The following is a 15,403-nucleotide window of genomic DNA, read 5'->3' on the forward strand; positions in this document are numbered from 1 at the left end:
CCCAATCAGGATTTTTTTTATCCAGTCAAGACCTCATTCTTTCACCGAATGGCGATTTCGTTTTGTTTTTTGCCAAATCAAGCTTTCTTTTTCCACCAATCAAGATATTCTATTTCACCCAATTACCATTTCTATTTCTATTTTTCCACCCAATCAAGATATTTATTTTTTACCCAATCAGGGCTTCCTTTTTTTTTTTTTTGATCAATCAGGACTTCCTTCCTTTGACCACCCGGACTTCCTTTTTTCACCGAATCATAATTTCGATTTCTTTTTTCACTCAGTCAGGATATCCTATCCCACCCAATGAAGATTTCTATTATTCCCACCCAATCAGGATTTCTTAACCCAACCAGGACTTCCATTTTTCCAGCGAGTCATGATTTCGTTTTATTTATTCTTTACCCAGTCAGGATTTCTGTCTTCCTCGAAACAAGACCGAAATAGAGAAAGAAATGCATCCTTCACTACGGCCACGTTCCTTTTCTTTTCTTTTTTTCGTGATTCCCCAAAAGCACAGAAATAATCTATCGAACCCATTCTCTTCCTCCTCCTCCTCCTCCTCCTCCTCCACACCCCCACCACTCACCATCCTTCCCTCCCCTCTCCCCCCACCCTCCTTTTTTCCCGGGACGAGATATTTTTTGGGGAACATGTCTGGAATCTTTTGATCTTCGTCCCTGGAATGAAGTGGAAAATACTGACCTTCTCCATCCAACCATCCAGGATTTTCTTCACAGGACCCCGGGCCCTGGAACCCCCCACAGACCAGTGGCTTCCCCAGACCGCTAAAACCCCTACCAGGGGGGCTTGTGGGTAGTCTCCAGGGGGGTGTCTTGGCACGGCGGTAGTACTCCCTGGGCAAACCCGCCCCCCCTACTTATCCTCCCCAGGATCTCTTCGGCCGTCTATAAAGAAAAACGGGGAAAACAAAATGGCCATAGAAAAGGAGAACTGGGAAATGTCAAGGCTTGTTTGGCTACGTGAGAAAGGAAACAACTAGTATAGCCACGAGCAGATTGTGTGGTTGCTTTCGGTCTCCATTTTTTCTTGAATGAGGCCTTACACGTGCTATCTTAATACCTCCCCCTCTCGTCTACGTACGTTATCGAATTGGAGTTGTGGAAATCCGATCGAGGTATTCTACACCGATACATGATTCGCACTACAAACTATGACTCGTAGGGTTGGTTACCAGGTCACTGTGGATAATACTTATACATATACATACATATATAAATACCATATATATATATATATATATATATATATATATATATATATATATATATATATATATATATATGTATGTATATATATATATATATGTATGTATATATATATATATATTAGTACAATATATAGGCTATTAATTATACATACACATATATATAAATACATATCATAGGTATAATATATACATGTATGTATGTATGTATAAATATATGATATATATATATATACATTGTATATTTGTGTGCGCGCGCGCGTGTGTAATTGTAATAGCCACCAGGCACTCTTAACTTCTCGAATTCTCCGCACATTTTGGATGAGCGCTTGTCACTACAAAGCCTTAGATCCAAATGCAAGATGCCGGTTCGAATCCTGCTACGACCATCAAAATTCCTACAATTTCCTTGCATTTGGATCTGAGGCTTTGTAGTGAGTGACACGTGTCTGAAAAAAAGTGGGACGAATTCGAGAAGTTACGAGGGATTGGTGGCTTTTATGATTCACATACGTATCTGGTAAAAGTAATAAGAAGATTTTTTATTATATATAGATATATATAATTATACATATATGTATGATATAGTATTATATATATATATAGATAATATATATATTATCTTCTTTTTTTTATATATATATATATCTATATATATGTATATATATATATATATATATATATATATATATATATATGATATATATATATATATATACACCTTTAAATGTATATATATGCATATATAATATATATAATATATATCGTAAAAGTGGCAAGTTGGTTTTATACTATGTATGTTTAGATTTTTTGTCGCAATCCGCGACCATAAATTGACAGAAGTTTCTTTCCAGAACATTTTCATACGATCTCCTCACAAGGACACAGACAATGCTCAAGGATCCCATAAGTGAAATGTAACGATAAAAGTCCGTCTCGTTGTTGTCAATGGCGTTGAATTCAGTGAACATAGATATAATAATAATAATAATAATAATAATAATAATAATAATAATAATAATAATAATAATAAAATGTCGTGCAATTGAAACTTCAGAAGTTCAAGCTAAGATGCAATGCATTACTACACGAATACAATTGAACTTGCATCTTAAAATATTTCTTACATTTTTATCTATTTGTGTATTAATCTGTTAATTTATCTGTTTTTCTAATAACTAATCTCCTCTTTCTGTATTTTCCATTACCTTCTGCTCCGTGTTTCGAATGAACACCATATTTTTTTGGAAGTTTGAATTTCGATTTAATGGTCCATGCGGACTTGTTGCCAATGAATAGGGTTCATTTCCAGAGGATGTGATAGAAAACGATCAGGCGAAAGATCCTCTGGGACTATGGTATCAGAACAGATAGGGTGATACGTGCCAATAGACCTGACGTGACGTTGATTGACTAAATCAAGAAGACAGTATCACTCATTGAGGTCGCAATACCATGGGACACCAGAGTAGATGAAAAAGAAAGAGGGAAAAAAACCCAAGGAATCAAGACCTGAAAATAGAAATAAGAACGACATAGGATATGCCAGTGGAAATTGTACCCATAATCATAGGGACACTAAGTACAATATCAAGATCCCTGAAAAGGAACCTGGAAAAATTAGATGCCGATGTAGCTCCAGGATTCATGCAGAAGAGTGTGCTACTAGAAACCGCGCACATAATGAGAAAAGTGATGGATTCCTAAAAGGAGGCAGGATGCAACCCGGAACCCCACACTATAAATACCACCCAGTTGAATTGGATGATAACAATATAATAATAATTATAACCTTTATTTACACTCGCCGCCGTATAGGTACAGACATACAAGGCCACTACAATACAGTACATTCCGGAACCACGCACTTTGAAAACCACCCAGATGAAGTGGATGATAACAATATAATAATAATTATAACCTTTATTTACACTCAAGGCCGTATAGGCTACAGACATACAAGGCCACTACAATACAGTACGCTAAATTATTTCGTTCTGTGTTCGGCATGATCGTAATCTAGGCCTCTTTTTTTTTTACCGTCTGTAAACAAAAGTACCGAAGAATGCACAGAATGGAGAGGACGCTCATCTTGTAGCAATTATCCGCTCCCCCATATGCAAAATGACAATTGCTTGCTACTGCTGCTGTTGCCGGCCTTAACAGAGGAATCATTTGAATTAAGCGGTGTGGTCAACGTGGAACAAGGAGGCGGTGTTCCAACAGAACTGAGACTTCACTGATATTGGCCACGCGCCCGCCATGTTTCCACTCCACGACTCACTTTGCAGTTATTAACGCAGGCCCTAATGATTCAGAATATTCGATAATACTTCTTGTTGGTTTATACATCAAGCTTTCTGTTTTGTTTGTTCGTTTGTAAGGTGTTTTTACATTGCATGGAACCATTGGTTATTCAGCAACGGGACCAACGGCTTTACGTGACTTCCGAACCGCGTCGAGAGTGAACTTCTATCACCAGAAATACACATCTCTGACCCCTCAATGGAATGCCCGAGAATTGAACTCGCGGCCACCGAGGTGGCAGGCCAAGACGAAACCGACCATGCCACTGATGCACTTCAAGCTTTCTGTTAACACAGCATTTAAACAAGTATATATGTGTGTATATATACGTATATTCATATAAATGTAAATACATTTATAATATAATATATATATATATTATATATATATATATATATATATATGTATGTATAATATATGTACAATCTATTGATCACTTTTCACCAGATGCATATGTATATAATTGTAATAGCCACAATGCCCTCTTTACTTCTCGAATTCATTGTGGCTATTACAATTACATATGTATCTGGTAAAAAGTAACCAGTAGATTCTACATATATATTTCAGCCTAAGAAGTAATAAAAACGATATGTCCACATATATAAAACGACCGGTATATGTATATGTATAGGTAAGAGAGGCAACAGACTTTTATCCTTCTCGTGGTCAGGTCGACAACGTGACCTCGTCGTGATTATATAGACCCGGGTTCGTTTCCCGCTACCGGACATCATAAATTCTTCATATTTCTTGTACTTGGATCTCAAGGCTTTGTAGTGACAAGCGCATAAAAAGAAAAAAACGCGAAGAATTCGAGAAGTTAAGAGGGCAGTGTGGCTATTACAATTACATATATATATATATATATATATATATATATATATATATATATATATATATATATAAAATAAGGGCAATGATGATTTGGACCGTCACACCAAGTATCCGCATTATTTTGTTAAGGCTCCAAGATGCCAAAATTCCGACGCCAGGAAGAAAATGCTCTAAATGAGTGACTGGCAGAACTATACAAAAAAAAAAGGACTTTCGCCGTTAGAATGAACGTGGAAAAGTTAGTCGCCTTATGCTTATAGCAAGACGAGGTTTTATTTAAATTTTAACGTATCAAAAGAAAGATTTCCTTGTTACGTCAGTAAGAAACGCAAAAGCCTTTGAGAATCTAAGGTAAAAGAATTCTTGATTTTAAAGACAATTCTACTATATTTCTCGTTAGGTACAGTAAAATTTCAGAGTAGTTTTGATTTTAAGTACATTTGTACTGAATTTCGCGTTAGGTAAAAAAAATCGCCAATAATTTCGAACCAAACCAGAAATTTTATGGGTAAGTAATTTCCAATATCTCTCTCATTCCCTTTTTGCGTGTTACGATCACTTGTGTCATCGATTGAAATCAGGATAATTGTTTAGTTAAACACAGGCATTTTATGGGTAAGTAATTCCCAATATCTCTTTCATTCCCTTTTTGCGTGTTACGATCACTTGTGTCATCGATTAAAGGCAGGATAATTGTTTAGTTAAACACGGAAATCTTAATGGTAAGTAATTCCCAATATCTCTCTCATTCCCTTTTTGCGTGTTACAACCACTTGTGTCATCGATTGAAGTCAGGATAATTGTTTAGTTTAAACTGTTCTGTCCCGTTCTAGTTTCTCGTGGATTGTTATTTATTCTTCGTTACCAGATCACATATACAATTGGTTTCATTCGAGGATTGTGACAATTTTTTTTTTTTTTTTTTTTTTTTGTACCTAACGAGAAATTCAGGAAAAATGTACTTAGAATCAAAGCTACTCTGATTTTTAATGTACCTAAAGAGAAAATTGGTAGAATTGTCTTTATCACATATACAATTGGTTTCATTCCAGGATTGTGACGATTTTTTTTGTACCTAACGAAAAACTCAATAAAAATGTACTTGGAATCAAAGCTATTCTAATTTTTACTGTAGCTAACGAGTAATTTAGAAGAATTGTCTTTAAATTCAATCATTCTTTACCCTGAATTCTCAAAGGTTTTGCGCGTCCTGCAGGTACGTTTCTTATTGGCGTAACTTGGAAATATTTCTTTTGACATGTTAAATTCAAATGTATAAATAAAACCTCGTCTTGCTACAAGCATAGGGTGACTAATAATTTCACGTTCATTCCAAAGGCAAAAGTCCTTTTTTTGTATAGTTCTGCCAGTCACCCGATATTCTCAAAGGTTTCTTACTGACGTATGATTGACATCTTTTTGATACGTTAAAATTCAAATGTATCAATAAAACCTCGTCATGCTATAAGCATAAGAAGGTGACTAATATTTCCTCGTTCATTCTACCGGGAAAAAGTCCTTTCTTCGTATTGTTCTGTTAGTCACCATTCAAAGCACTTTCTTCCTGTCACATACAACACCTGTCCCTACAACAGCACACACGAAGAGAGAGAGAGAGAGAGAGAGAGAGAGCTGGCTTAGCTTAATATAAGACTGGCGCAGAATCTTTTAAAGAGATCACAAAAAAAAGGAGACGTGAGGCTTCATACCTGAGCATATAATGTGACGCCATGTCTAAGTTTAACAGGGAAATATTTATACAAATATATGTATAAAAGACTTGATATTTTATATCTATTTCCCCGCAAGTCATATATACTATTGCGATCAAGGGGCTATGCTCCAATATCTAGGCAGTGAGCTGTAACAATGAAAATAAACATTTTTTTGCTTGTTTTAATATCTATAAGGGGCGGGGGGTGTTATTCTACACAACTCAAGACCATTAATCATCGAAGCATATATTTTATATTCTATAAGTTAAATTACAGAGATTCTTCGCCTAAGCATAAGCGGCGACTGTAGGTCGATATTCTTTCCATAACTCTGACATTTCTTTGCTATAACTGGTGGTAACCGTAAATTATTTGAATTAATTTAGATCCACACAGAGCGAGCATGCCAAAAATATAAATGTCTCATGAATCTCAATTTTATCATTTAAAGAATAAAGTGGGTATCCCTTCGAAAGCACGAAAATTGCATAAATACTGATATGCACATAATTTTGTATGGAATGTTATATATATATATATATATATATATATATATAATATATATATATATATATATATATATATATATATATATCTTACAAGTGTGTAATGTTAGTGAATTACATATCATGTCTTGCTTGGAGACAGGCTGAGCTGTAGGGGCAGCTTTCTTGAGTGAAGGAATTTGGTACGTAAGCATTTTAATTCGAGAGACTGCTCGTCTTGTCGCTAATACAGCTTGGGGTGTGTCAAGCATGTACATTCGTTTGTACAGATGATACAGGTCTAATCGACCAGGGCACCAGCGAAAGTCACATTCCTTTTAGTGAGAAGAAAGAGGTCAGTTTGGTGCACGCCAGGTGTCGGGAGAGAAAACCCCATCTAAAAGGTATGGCACATATTTTGTAAGACTTAGAAAACCGTTACCTTTGAAAAGAGAGAGAAGTGTGAAATAGTTTCTTTTACTTAAATTACTTTGAAAAGAGTGATGTGTGAAGTGTATCTTTTATCCATTATTATCTTTATTACAGATGGGTTCTATTCCATGGTATTAGAAACGGGATTCTCTAACCTGACAAATACAATGAAAAGATTGACATTCTGGGTCTGGGAGTGAATTCTTAGTCAGGAGGGTAGAATGATTACTTACTAGTTTTCTTTGTGGGGAGACTTGAGTTTTCATCACTATGACTTATTAATCCTTTTGTTCTATTCTATATTCATCTGCTTTGGGTATTAAATAGTATATTTTTGTACTTACGTGATCTTAATAGCCTAATGACATGTTTGCAGACAGAGGGCACCATTGACAACAGGTAAGGGTTTCCAATTTGTGTAGTTTTAATAAAAGGGTGGTAAGAGTGGTGGCAGGCGGTTTGAGAGGCTTTTTATATATTTTATAAGCTGCAGGTACGCTAACGAAGAGACTGGTAACTAGTTAGACATAGATTTTTTTTTTTGTAGGAAAAGGGGTTATAATCATGTCACAGGCAACTTGGGGTTCTTTTTGCTGATTCAATGGGTTGGGTACTGAGAAGCTGTACGTCTCTCTGGCTAAGTCAGTGTCAGCCATCTTGTGATTCTTGAATACCAGTGTTTTAAAACGTGAAGGGGAAAAGTTTAATTTTCGACATATTAAAGTGTTTCACGAGTGTGGTAAACAGGTCACGCATATTTGCGGTGCACGAATTCGGTTTCCTCTCATATGAAGATGTGAGTGCATTTTCTGTGAGTGTATTTTAAAGCTTTCTTTCTTATTTTCTCCTTTTTATCTTTTGTTTTTTTTTTACTTTTTTTGTTTTTTTGTTGTTGTTGTTTATGTTTCTTTTGTTTGTTTGTGGCGAATTTACTCGAGCGGAGTTTTTTGTGAGAGTCACGCCCTAAGAGAGAGAGAGAGAGAGAGAGAGAGAGAGAGAGAGAGAGAGAGAGAGTTGGTGTCGCCGGGTTGGATCGCTTAGTAAGCGTTTTGCATTTCTTTTCTTTTTCTATCCCTTCCCTATTTTTTCTTTTTTTTTTTTTTGCTTTCGTGGGATGATATACTGGGCATGGGGCGCGTTTGCCTTTTGTTATCCATTATTGGGGGAAAATTTTTATTAATTTTTCTGGATTGGGTTTTGTGTATATAATTACATTGATGTTATTGAGATCGGGGAATCTTTTAGAACAAAAGAGCTTTCGGAAAGAGAGAAAGATGGCGGATACTAAGAGTACCACAACGCTACTATATCACGTAACGAACGTGAGTGCGGGCGTGAGTCCTTTCAGAGGGATGGTAGATGGCGTTCTATCACAACCTGTACAAATTTTTATTGAAGGGGTGAATAATTATTTAGCTGGAAAGAATATAACAGATGATATAGAGGCATTTAGAGAGGCGAAAGCTTTGCTAGATTTCAATAGGGAGATCTCTCCCATCATTGCAGGAGTTTCCAATTTACAAAATGTCGTACCTGGACGGACTTGCAAGCATTTTTGAAAACAGCTTATGGCTCAAAGGAACACGGAGATATGGTGAGGGACCTTCGGGGCCTTTATAAACTATGGAAGGGCACTAATAGCCTAGTAGAACATAGTTCAAAACTTTTTGACGCATTGGCTGATTGGGTAGGAAAATTGAAAACATCTAAATGGGTTACAGGGTGTAATGTCTCTCTTGAGAACATTCATAAACTGATCTATTTTTCCCTGCTTTTGCACGATGTACAAGATGCGACAGTGAATAGCTTTGATGAAAAGATTGAACCTACTTCAGACGAAGAATTACTTTATGCCCAAATTGAGAAACATATGACTAAATGTCCCACTGCAGATAGCATAATTTTTAATGGGACAGGCCCGAGGGATAGAGCGCAAAGAGACAAAGAATTTTCTCCTCCCCGTCTGTGTGCAAAAGTTGAATATAACAAAAGATCGATCGATCAAAAGCAACAGCAGTTGCGCTGTTTCAACTGCAATAAACCAGGGCATCCAAAGAAATTGTGTAGGGTTAAATATTGTGGAATGTGTAAGAGCACTGATCATTATAGGCAGTCTTGTCCGTCTCAGATACGGAGAGATGCGAGGCCTACACCTCAAGGTTCTGGTAATTATAATGTGAGAACTTCCCAGGCAGGTCAAACCAGAGGGCAAAGTGATCGGCGAAATTTTTGCAAGCCCGATCAACAAAAAGGGTACAGGTGACTGGTACGTGCCATTGTGGTCTCGTGGGAGCGCCCCAAAGCCCAGGCCTGTAGTCTATGGAACAGTAGGGGATGTGGATATCCCGATATTTATAGACTGGGGGCGTCTATAAATTTAATGGACTATAATTTGTATCAATCCATGTTTTCCAGTTACCCTTTGCAACCCTCAACGGAGACGGTGTGTGATGTGCAAGCCCATAGATTAAATACCCTGGGTTGTGTTCAAACACAGTTTACTTTCGGTGACAGAGTGCTAACAGAACCATTTTTGGTAATGAAAGGAATTGCGTTGGGCAACAGACTTTTGCTGGGTCATCCTGCTTGTAGAAGACACAAGATTTCGATCCATGCGGGTGTTAATGGGATAACAGTCGGGATACCTGGTGTTTTTCTGCCTTATGAGGACGTGAATAGAACGGAGGACATGGAGGTTATTGGAAGAGGAGATGCGCTCGGTGATATTAATGGCGGTGATACGAGTGTTATGGAGAAAGGTAATATTAAAACCCACGTTGCTGATATGTATGTATGTATATATATATATATATATATATATATATATATATATATATATATATTATATATATATATACACACACAGTAACTGTCGACTTACCCACTCGGCAACCAAGATTAAAGAGTATTTGTAGCTCAGTGTTTTACATACATACATACACATGCATAAATATATATACTACTATATATATATATATATATATATATATATATATATATATATATACACATAAATATATATATATATATATATATATATATATATATATATCAATATTTACTTGTGTGTATGTATACACTAAGCCACACATACCTCTTAATCTCTATTGCCGAATGGATAAGGTTCGAATCCTGACTGGTACAGACGAACCAGTCATTTATACTAATTCCCGTTTGGGTATAAGTAGTTCCTAAGATGAAGTTAATCTGACACTATAATGTACAGTATTTTTGTCTTGGTGTTAATCCCTGTAGATAAATCCGAGTGTAAAAATGACAAAAATATACGTTTATATACAATAGAAAAAATATGACATGCACTTACAGACACACACACACACACACACACACACACACACACATATATATATATATATATATATATATATATTTATATAGATAGATGATAGATAGATAGATAGATAGATAGATAGATAGATAGATAGATAGATAGATAGATATATATATATATATATATATATATATATATATATATATATATATATACATTTACATTTAATATATATATATATATATAAACCTGACTAAAAGACCACACATATAAAGAAATACTGTACTTGGTTCTTGTAGCTGCATAGGTACATAAGCACTTGTCCTGATACAACAGAGGCAAAACGCTTAGCGACATCAAATGGTTGACTATACATTCCATAGCCCTACAGGAACATGCTAAACGAAACAAGTTTTGACGTCTGCAAAAAACAACAACAACAACAACAACAACAACAACAACACACTAAAAGCAAGGCATCGAAGATCACACGTAACACCCGAGAAGATTTGTGACGTAATGGAATTACAAGCAGCACCTGGCCATTACCACAGGGGGAAATCCAACTGCATGATGGTATTTAATGTAGGATTATTCGAAAGGAATTCAATCTCGTGCATTAATGGGACAGATAAATAAGCAATAAACTGCCAGTGGTGTGCTCCTTAGGAGACAGAAAATGCAGGCCTAAATTTCTTAGATTTATATTAAGATGAAATTCACATATAATTACTTAATTTCAAACAGCAGAAATAAACTTTCTACACTTGTACCACTTCCCTTCTGTTAGAGAGAGAGAGAGAGAGAGAGAGAGAGAGAGAGAGAGAGAGAGAGGAGAGAGAGAGCCCGATGAGAGGAGAGAGGGGAGAGGAGGAGAGATGAACAAACAACGAAATATTAAGATCAGTCAGAACAACATGTTTTAAAGCAGGGTGGGACTGTAAAAGTACAGCACATTGTTTCAAGCAGAGAACAACAGGAAGTATCAGGTCCCCTGACAAAAATAATAATATCCGGGTTATGTAATTAACTCTCAGGGTTACATAATAATTAAGTCGGTATAGGAAGCACTTCGAATAAAAGAATTAAATAGCTACGTCATGATCTAAACTACCAAGCTAAGAACTGACAGATCACAAACTTTAGTCAGTTCACTCTTCAAAAAAAAATTAAAATAAAAGACACCCTATAATAAGAATGAAAATGGAATATCAATTTTAGGCCAAAGGCCAAGTGCTGGGAACCTTGAGGTCATTCGGCGCTGAAAGGGAAATCGAGAACAATAGTTAGAAGTGGATGGAAAGAAAGGCGGAAGAAAAGAGAATATGAACGGAGGTAAAGTAAAAAGAATGAAAAGGGTTGCAGCTAGGGGCCGAAGGGACGCCAAAAAAAACCTTAAGTAATGACTTCAGCGAACCGCTTGAGGTACAAATGGCGGCGCTACCCTCACCCCTTAAACTCATTCCCATCACTTGCGGGGAAAATTCCTTCTGGGAATACCCCGGAATCAATTTCTCGACTTCTTTGAGGTCACCCAAGAATTATCAAACAAGGTCTCGATATTTAGATGAGGTCACGGAGCGAGATGACCAATAAATCAAGAATTCACCGCCCCCCCCCCCCCCCCCCCCCGAAAAAAAAATTAAATAAATAAAAAGTTCAGCCACCATGATACTGAAGTGGAAAAGCTAATAATAGACCTTGAGAAAATTTTAGGTAAAAGAAAAAGAAAATTCGATTTAAAAATATTTATCAATAAAAAAAATTTCAAGTCAAAACAAAAAATCCCCGATTTTAAAATACATTCTCTCAGGCTTCACGCGTGAAGAAAAGAAAAGTCTCATCTCTACGTGAAAGGAATATCTTTGAATGAAAACCACTACGGCAAAATACTCATTTTCGAAAGATACGAACGAAAAGCTTTTAAGAAATAAAAAAAATAAAAAGTTGGATTCTTCGTACAACGCCTCGTTCTAGAAGCAAGAATATTTAAAAGAGAGAGAGAGAGGAGAGAGAGAGAGAGAGAGAGAGAGAGAGAGATACGTGACGAGAAAAATAAAAATTCAGAATGAATCCCCCCTCCACCACCTTCCCCCCCCCCCCCCACCGACCCCCGCGGAACGGAACAAGTCTCAAAATAGATGGTTGTGAATAAAAAGATAAATAAAAATAAAAATTTGTGAAAAAAAAAAAATTATTCGGGATACCACACAGGAAATGCAGCAGCCAAGGAAACAAGGACAAAATTAGCATACGATGAATAAAAAGCCGAATATAATAAACAAAGTTAGTCGTTATTAATAATGCATCGCGTAAAACATCCTTTACTTGTTCCGTAGGATGAGAAAACCAAACCAATAACCTGGAAGCCAATAAAGCTGGAAATAACAAGTTATCGTTGCTCCAATGAATTTTTAATCGCTGCAGGTATCTGGACGTCCCATCCTCCGCTCTCTCTCTCTCTCTCTCTCTCTCTCTCTCTCTCTCTCTCTCTCTCTCTCTCTGTTCTCATCTCTCTCTCTCTCTCTCTCTCTCTCTCTCTCTCTCTCTCTCTCTCTCTCTCTCTCTGGGAGTGAATTCGACTAAGGACAAAAATAGTAAGTTAATTTTAACTCTGTAAACCAAGTTGCTATCGATGGGTAATTCAAATTATATGACAATTGCACGATACTGGACTTCTATGCTTCCAAGAGAGAGAGAGAGAGAGAGAGAGAGAGAGAGCATTATACTGAACAAAAAAATAGCGAGTTCATTTAACCTGTAAACCAAACATTTATTTTTCCTTTCACTGTAATATCATCGTTTGACCACGATGGCCATGGCAATACTACACAACTTTAGCTAACTCCAAAGATATGAGAGAGAGAGAGAGAGAGAGAGAGAGAGAGAGAGAGAGAGAGAGAGAGAGAGAGAGAGAGAGCATTATACTGAACAAAAATAGCGAGTTCATTTTACCTGTAAACCAAACCGTTATCTTTCCTTTCACTGCAATATCATCGTTTGACCACGATGACCATGGCAATACTACACTTTAGCTAACTCCAAAGATATGAGAGAGAGAGAGAGAGAGAGAAGGCGTTTAGTTCGTTACGATGCGTCTAATCTGTCTACCGCCTTCTTGTCACCACACTGCGCAGGTTAGTCTAGATTTTGACGGCCGGAAAAAAAATAAGTCAATAAAAAAAAAACACTAAAAACTTCCTCACAGCTATTGCTGTAGAAAGTTCGACTTCCGCCGCAGCGGATACACAGCCCTTGATGAATTTCCCCTCGAGCACTCACGAAGAGAAGGCGACGGGAAAGTATCTTTCTTTTGAATAGGCCTATTGATGTTTTTTTTTTTTTTAATATTATATATTTGTTTAAGTCTCGTATCCTCGCTACAAATAGAAACAGGAAATTCATTCTTGTGATGCAACATTTCCGTTCATTTCAAAAACTTGAGATGTATATTTGCATGAGAGAGAGAGAGAGAGAGAGAGAGAGAGAGAGAGAGAGAGAGAGAATACTCCCATACCCAGTTTGGATGCGGACATCATTGGTATTGTTATTGAAACCTCATAATGATGAAGGTCCTGACTTCGGAATAAGACCTTATTGAGAGAGAGAGAGAGAGAGAGAGAGAGAGAGAGAGAGAGAGAGAGAGAGTAGTCCCATACCCAGTGTGGATGGGGACATCATTGGTATTGTTATTGAAACCTCATAATGATGTAAGTCCTGACTTCGAAATAAGACCGTATTGAGAGAGAGAGAGAGAGAGAGAGAGAGAGAGAGAGAGAGAGAGAGAGAGAGGGGGGGGGGGTAAATGAATAATGATATATGCGTCAAGAATCTCGGCAAGAAAATTGACATGAATATCACTATAATTTGATATTCATGTCAATTTAAATTCTACAAGGCAGTTTTTCTACAAAACTGCTCCTCCTCTACAGAATACTTCCGAACGTTTGTCAAATAGTGCAACTAATAAAAGCAGCATTACTGGTAACATTGCTGCAATATCTAACAGTGCTATTAAGTTATTACGATTTTTTGCTGATTTCTTTATAAACTCATATCACCTATAGGCCTACGTCATCTAATAAACCACGTGGCAAATATATGAGAATAATTCACCACATACTAGGCACATTACAATGAGAACCTATTAACAAACATTCAATGACAACGTACTATTTATCCTCCGACTGCGTCGGTGGCACAGTGACCCTTGTAATTGTCCCGCCAAATAATTTACGATCAATTAATATATACTTCAGCCACAATGTTCGTTATCGTAATGGTCGCCCTTGAAGATATGATTCATAAACGTACCAATAATCCCATTCCAGTTGCACGTACCCATTCATAAAGTCCAAATACAAAGGTTGCGTAACGGTTACGGAGATTTATTCTACACATAAGACAACTGTCTTTCCGAACGCTGGAGCCTGGAAGTCATCCTTCATAATAATTGGTATTTGTAGCATATCTCACGCATCAATTATTCACTTAGGCGGCACGACATCGACCAAACATCATCCCTCATTTGCGGACAAGACAGAGCGATGGGACACGACGACGACATTCGCTATGTTTCGGCTTCCTTGTGATTCATTTTTGTGTGAGAATCCAGCAGCGCGCCAAGAGACAGACTTGGTGTGAGGAGGGTTGTTTTTTTTGTTTGAATGAGCAAATACAGCGCTGACAGCGTTTCGTTACACCTCAGTTTTATTACAGACGTCTGGTGTTGTCCGGCTGGTTACAGCCAGCTGCCTTTGGTCGAATAATGCTTTTTTAATTAGAGCTGAGAGAGGGAGAGAATCACTCTTTCAGAAATGTCATCTCAGCTTGACCAGCATCCAAAACCAGCTGAAGTCTCGCTGTTCGAAGCAGACGACGAGACTTTCTCCTTCGTTCATCAGGCGGCCGTCGAGTAATTCGACTCGACTCCCCTATCCACAGACGCCTCGTATCCTATCCTATCCTGTATACTCACCATAGCTGTGCATGTGGGACCTTCTTTCCAAATAAGTCGGGTTCAATACATTTTCCCAGACGGCCGACCAGCACACCTTCACTCGGTCACTGCTTATGGTACACTGGTTCCTCGCTAGATGGCAGATCT

The 15,403-nt window shown here is 37.2% G+C and overlaps 1 protein-coding gene across 1 annotated transcript in view; it reads right to left on the reverse strand.

The window, feature by feature from the left end:
- The window catches only part of LOC135225154 (uncharacterized), a 363,469-nt gene extending 348,066 nt beyond the window's left edge, over positions 1-15,403 (reverse strand). Inside the window, exon 1 of the mRNA XM_064264385.1 lies at positions 15,275-15,403. The gene's annotated coding sequence lies outside the window, so the exon portion shown is untranslated. The remainder of the gene's footprint in view (positions 1-15,274) is intronic.

The sequence above is a fragment of the Macrobrachium nipponense genome, chromosome 13, assembly GCF_015104395.2.
Source record: "Macrobrachium nipponense isolate FS-2020 chromosome 13, ASM1510439v2, whole genome shotgun sequence".
NCBI lineage: Eukaryota > Metazoa > Arthropoda > Malacostraca > Decapoda > Palaemonidae > Macrobrachium > Macrobrachium nipponense.